The sequence below is a fragment of the Peromyscus californicus genome, unplaced genomic scaffold, assembly GCF_007827085.1.
Source record: "Peromyscus californicus insignis strain IS unplaced genomic scaffold, ASM782708v3 Scaffold_1__1_contigs__length_55948999, whole genome shotgun sequence".
NCBI lineage: Eukaryota > Metazoa > Chordata > Mammalia > Rodentia > Cricetidae > Peromyscus > Peromyscus californicus.
Window position 1 is genome coordinate 51,885,268 of NW_026294492.1, and position 6,907 is coordinate 51,892,174.

At 41.3% G+C, this 6,907-nt stretch overlaps 1 non-coding gene across 1 annotated transcript; it reads right to left on the bottom strand.

Moving 5' to 3' along the window:
• Positions 1-5,538: 5,538 nt before the first annotated feature.
• Positions 5,539-5,698, bottom strand: LOC128116108 (U1 spliceosomal RNA). Its single transcript, XR_008220370.1, has one exon. It is a non-coding gene; the product is annotated as a U1 spliceosomal RNA (small nuclear RNA).
• Between the last annotated feature and the right edge of the window lie 1,209 nt (positions 5,699-6,907).

Here is a 6,907-nt window from a genome sequence, read left to right on the forward strand (position 1 = left end):
TTCCTAAGGATATTATGTTAATACATTATTATGGATAATTTGCTATCGACACACCCTAATTCAGCTTATTTACAACAAATTGTTAAATCAATGATACAAGACTTGGCTTCCTTAAAATTAGTTGTGGCACCAGATAAGATCCAAGTAATACCTCCCTTTTCATTCTTGGCCTTTGTTATTGCTAAGGATGTCCGCCCCTTGTTCTTCAAATTAGATATAAAAGACAGATACTCCCTTTTGGAACTACAACAATTATTTGGGACAATAAATTGGCTTAAACCCTTCCTACCTATTCCAGAACAGGAAATGAGGGAACTGTTTTCACTTTTAGAGGGCCCTACATGCCCCTCACAGAATGTCAAGCTCACTACCAGAGCAAAAAATGTTCTAGAAAGGCTCTTACTATGCTATCCACTGCCAGCCTGCAGCACCATAAGCCTGAGTCACACTTGTTAGCTACAATCCTGTGGACACCTGAAGGATTCCTGGGAGCACTCTGGCAGGCTGTTCCATTAATGTAGATTCATCAGGCATACTCAGATTTACATAAAGTTACCTCTAAATTTGATCAGACATTTAGAATGCGACTAAAGACATGAATGCTAGCTTGAGGGACTTATGGAAAAGAACCTGATAAGTTAATTTTCTATTTTCTTTAAAAAAATACACAGGCTGGGCAGATTCCATTTTCTTTCAAGAGGTGGTTATTAGGTTTACCAGAAAAATTGACAACCATTTGCCAAAAAGTCAAATACTGGCAGAGCTCTGACACTCTCAATACCATTCACTCAGTACCATCATTTAAGCCCTTTCTTCATGTGACCATAGCCTTCTCAGATGCCAGCAAGAATAAATATGGAATATTGATTCACAGAAAGGAAGAAGAAGACAAAACATATATTATTCCAAGGCCTGGTTCTATACAGCTCAGAGAAATATTGGTGCTTTTCAAAATCCTAATAGAATATCAAAATGAGTCTGTTAACATCTTTTCTGATAGTCAATATGCTGTACAGGCAACAAGAATGTTCGCATTCTCAAGGGTTAAAGATGCTCTAAATCCAATAGCCAATACAATACTCTTAATACAAGATTATTAAATCAAAGAAATAAGCCCTGGTATTTATCACATATTCAGTCACATTCCAAACTACCAGGAATCTTGGACAAGGGGAATGAGATAACTGATACCACCATTTTAACAGCAGTTGTAGATTTATTAGAATAAGCTAGAGCACTACACCAGCAACTTCATTTATCACCACAGAGCTTATACAAATTTCTCCCAGAATTGCCAATTTCTCAATGCAAACATCTATCTAGGGCCTGTGCTACTTGTGTGCTACTTGCCCCTTTAGGGCCATTCCAAAGAGCAGAGGTAAATCCCCATGGCTTGTTGCCCAGCACTATATGGCAAATGGATGTTGCCAATTATGCACTTTTTGGCAGTTTAAGATATGTACATGTAATAGTAGATACATACCTGCTTGGGCTTTGTGTATGCCCTGGCCTTGCCTGGAGAGAAGGCTGCTAATGTTATTAAGGCACTCACGTCTGCAATGCTAGTCATGGGAGCTCCTTGGGCCATTAAGACTGACAATGGTCCTGCTTATGTATCACAGAAGTTTAATGATTTTGTGAGTTCATGGAAAACATCCCATACCACAGGAATTCCATATAATCCACAGGGACAGACCATTGTAGAGAGAACTAATAGAAGCCTTAAAGAACTCTTGAAAAAAAAATTTCCTCAGAAGCCAAGACAGATCCCAACCTGGCCCTGGTGGAAGTTCTTTTTCACATTAATTTTCTCAGCTTTGATGGCAAGGGATTATTCCCTGCTTACAAACATTGGGCTTACCTGCCTCGGGAGACACCATTGCCCTTGGTACATTGGAGGGATCCCATTACTCTTCAATGGCAAACCCCTGCTCCCATATTAACTTGGGGGCAAGGGTATGCTTGCATTTTTCCACAGAATACCACCACACCAATATGGATACCCTCCAGAGATGTGTGTCCAGCAACAGACCAAGAGACTCTGGCCAAAGCAAAACCTTCAGAGGGTAATGTATGATTTCTCTGCTACTGTGGCATTAGTAAAGGTCATGCCATCACTGGCATGTGACCCTAGATATCAAGCAATTGCCTCACCACCTACAAGGTCGCTAATGCATCACCAGGCTATCCATGTCCTTGAGACTGATGAATTTTTGATTAATCCTTCTCTTGTTCAAATATCTTCTTCAACAGGTTCACCAACAGAAGGCTGACACAAAGGTGACCCTACAGGTTTTATTGGCTCTCAGACACCTAGATCAAAGTCCTCCTAGAGAAATAATACACACATGGCTCACTGAGATACAGAAGGCTACTGCCTAAAGCCCACCACCCAGCAGCTCTCCAGGATTGATGCTCTTTCTTGGCTGGTAGTCAATGATGGGTATGAGCTAGTTTGGCAAGCCAACCTAAGGCAGGCACAGTCCATTATGCTGAGCTCTCCTGAGATGGGGTCAACAAGGTTAGGGCAATGCACCCTAGCTCCCACTGAGCATGTCCTATAAAATAATAAAAGTGGTAGATATGTGGGATGACTCATCCCTGACAAGCTTGAGGGGCAGCCAGCCTAAACCAGTGAAAAAGATACTTTTTGAGTGCCAACCTGAGTCTGCCTAAGGGCCTCAGCAACAGCAGCTGAGACATGATCTAGAGATGACCTGGACCAATGAGAGACAGCCATGTCACACCAGCAGATGCATATTCATCAGACCTTCCCCAAGGGTGGGGTGGAGGATATATAAAGCTTGCGTCTTCCAACTGAGCTTGTTGCAACATTCTCCCAGAGTCTGTGTCATTGACTGCCTACTTGGCCCCCTCCTCCCAAAGGCAATAACAGCACAGGACCCTACCACACTCTACATTTGCAAAGTGCCCTTGGAGATCAGAAGAGGCTTGATAGATCCCCTGGGACTGGAATTACAGTAATCACATATGGGTACTGGGAATTGAACACCTTCCTCTGGATGAACAACCATTACTTTTAATTGTGGAGCCATCTCTCTAGTCCTGGTAGAAGTAAGTTTTTTAACCAGCCTGCAACAAAATGTTTTGGCCTAACTTTGACTCCCAGGTTTCTCCTTGGAATAAAAATGCAGTATTACACATCTGAACAAAGGCCAGAAAGATGGTTCATTGTGTTCTGAGGAGTGGATGCTTGGGTAGATGAAAACCATCAATAATTGAAACCCACTTCAAAGTTATCCAGAGCATTGCATGCACGTGGTGCACACACATACATATAGGAAAAATACCCACCCACATAAATAAAATTTAAAATATTAAGAACAGAAATACAGCATCATTTCTGGATCTGTGGTGCAGGGACACACATCCCAAAGTACCACCTGACCTATAGGAGGAATGCTAGGCCAGCATGTCACACTTCTAAACTACACAAATATATTGTTATTATGTTTCTGTGAGGTGGGGGGAAGGGTCATGTGCATATCATGGTGCTTGTGGAGTCAAAGGACAACTTGTGGACACTCTACTTACAGCTTTTATGTGAGTTTTGGGGACTGAATTGAGGTGGTCATGTGTTTTTTATGTCTGCAAACATCTTTCCTCACTGAGGTATCTCCTTGGCTCAGCCTATCCAATTACATACACATTTTTTTGTTTGTCGTTTGGTTGTATTGTTGAGACAGTACCACCTTATGAATTCTTAATGGCCTGAAAGTCACCATTAGACCAGGGTGGACTTGAACTCAGAGGAATCTTTGTGTCTCTGCCTCCAGAGTGCTGTGATTGAAGGGATGCTGTTAACAACACTGGGCTATAAGGAAAAGAAATTACAGGATGCACTTAACACTCTGGAATTCTTAACCAAAAGAGGCCACAAGTAAATCCTGAACTGAGAGGGTGGTGTCAACATGTGTACCCACTGTTTTATTATTTTAGAGACATGAAAAGCTATTTCAAGTTTAAAATCTGGAAAATGTGGGGATTAGATTTGTGTTTGGAAAACTATAACACTATAGCATTGATTGGGAGTTGGAAAGTGTCACAGTAAAGCCAGACTCTGTGTAAAATGATGAAGACACATGTTAGTATACTATTGATGTGGGAAAAAGAATCCAGTGTGACTGAACTTGGCCTGAAATTGTAGAGATGACTGACTAGCCATATTAAGGACATTAGGGGAGTGTGAGGGCTGAGTAAATTCAGGGAACTGAAAATGTGTGAAAAGATGGTTAAAGGAAGATGGGCTTGGTGCCCTCAGACTTGATCTTCATACTCAGCTTCCTGATGGCTGGGAATTCTAACTTTGTTTGATCCCCAGGATCCACATGGTGGAAAGAAAGGACCAAATCACATAAATTCTTATCTGGGATCCACACAGGGATCATGACATGGGCATGCTCCTCCTGGTACAAGCTAGTAAATACACAAATATCATTTTAAAATTAAAATATATTTACATTCTCACAAGGAAAGGCACTCATCCACTAGAACTTGACAAGGATCCTGCCTCCGTTTCATTTCCCAGTGCTGAGATCAAAGGTGTCCTCCACACCCCCCCACTCCTACCATATCATCTGTGTCATTCAAGGCACCAATTTCTGAAATACTGATTCAAGAAAACAGACATCCAGTTTATCAGTACATCAGCTATTTCAGTGGTAGTGTGGGGTCAACCATTTCTAGTACTGTATTTCTTTATATCATCATACATACTATAAACATATTCCCTTGTCTTGAGAAATATTCTTTAGATATATTTAGAATTTTGATAAGTGAAACCAATGGAGAATGACAGAGTATGGTATGATGAAGCATTTCAATATAAATCTTAAAGCTGCAAAGTAGTATGTGAGAATACAAAAGGATGTATATGATGTCATGCCAGTATTTCAGGATAACTGGTGCCATCTAGTATTTCAAACTAATTAATTACTTTTTAATTAATTCATTTATTTATGAGACAACGTGCCATGTATCTCAAGCTGTCCTTAAACTGCCTATGTAGTCAATGATGTACATGTATGTTTAAAAGTTTTTGGTTGGTTAGATGGGTGGTGGTGTGATGAGTTGTAGTTTTTATTTCATAGAGGCAAATTCTCTTAGTGTAGTCCATGTTGGCCTATAATTTGCCATCCCCATGTCTCAGCCTCTCAAGTGCTGGCATTATAGCTGTTAACCCAGCATATGCTATACTTGAGACTAAATCAAGAGATTGGTGTAGTACAAAGCAAGCACACAACCTACGGAACTTCAACCCCAGCTTTGATTTTTTTTGTAAAGTGCAGATTTTTATGTTACTAGAAGGAAAAGTGTATTTATGAAGAAAGTGAAGCCACCAAGACCTGTAAGTGTAAGGAAAGTGATTCCCTAGCTGAGGCAGGCCTCACCATTGTTACCATAACCATAGTGAGCTCCCTAAAAGTTATACAGCAGGAAAAGATCACCAAAACCTACAGTTGATTTATAGTTGGTTGGTCAGCATAGGAGATATGGATTACAATGGACATCATGACTGGGGGCTCTTTTTTTTCTTTCCCACTACCACAAATTATGCAGTCAAGTTTTCCACATTTGGGGAAATCACAGGGGTCAGCACATCCGGAGTGCAATGGATAAGCCTCACCCTGGGAAAACCACCTTTGTGATCATGTTATCTCCCCTGCCAGGTAAGTAGGATGACTGAGGGTTCTTGTGGATCTGAACTCTTTACTTTGTGAGATCTAACTTTTTCCAAGTTGTGTCAGGAGTAGATATAATTATAGACCGCCAGTCTGTGTCAAGAGCACTAATGGTGTGTGGGAAATCTTACATATCTATTATCTGAGATATATGTAAAGAAACTGTTTCAGGAGATGGGGATGGACCCCATTTGATAGAGTGCATATCTAGCATGCAAGAAACACTGGGCCCAATTTCTAGCACTACATAAAGAAGTTGTGATGGTGAATGACTCAGTTCAGCATCATCCTAGAACATATTAGACCCACCTAAACATACATACTTACTCCAGAGATGGGGAGAGACAGAGAGACTGAGAGACAAAAACTAACTTTCTGCAAGTCCTGTCATCCTTCATATCATCACAACACACAGGTTCAGCTCCCACTGTTGAGTCTTCCTGACTTTCTTTCTACTGGTAAATATGATGTCATGCCAGACATGGTGACTCCTCCCTGTAAAACCAGCACTCTGTAGGCTGAGGGGACAGGATTTTGATTAACTACTAGGTTAGCTTAGGATGCATACCAAAAAGTTTTTTTTTTTAAAAAAAAAAAAGTGGTAGGGCCTGAGGTGGTGATGCACACCTTTAATTCCAGTACTCAGGACGTAGAGACTGTTGTGCCCAGATCGCGACCCCCAGAGAGACCACCAAAGAGGAGCATGCTGGAATGCAAAAGCAAGGTTTAATTCTGGATATACAATACAAGCCTAGGCAGGGACTTCATCCAATACATCCAACACAGTGGAGGCTGGAGGAAGTGCCCAACTCTTGCAAGCTCAGTTTTAAAAGGCACAAGGTTACATCATTTAGGGGTGCTAGTATGGGTACAATTCTGATTGGCTCGCTTCTAGGGGCTTTCTAGAAATCATGGCTTAATCTTACTTCCAAGGGAGCGGTTACCCGCCACCATTTCTCATTGGCTGCCCTCAGGTGGGGACATTTCTGTGGTCAGTTACCCTGGAAACCAGGGAGAGGACATTCCATAGTCCGGCAGTCATTACCTCATGAATACCTTGTGACTCTGTGCTTTTACGCTTCCTGGTTTCTGGAATCTGAACTGACTGGTTTCAGTAACTAATGGCCTATTCCTAAAAGGAGAAATCTTAGGCCTTAGTTTTAGTGTGAAAGCATTTTGGTCTTATTTCTAAGATGGCTCATTTT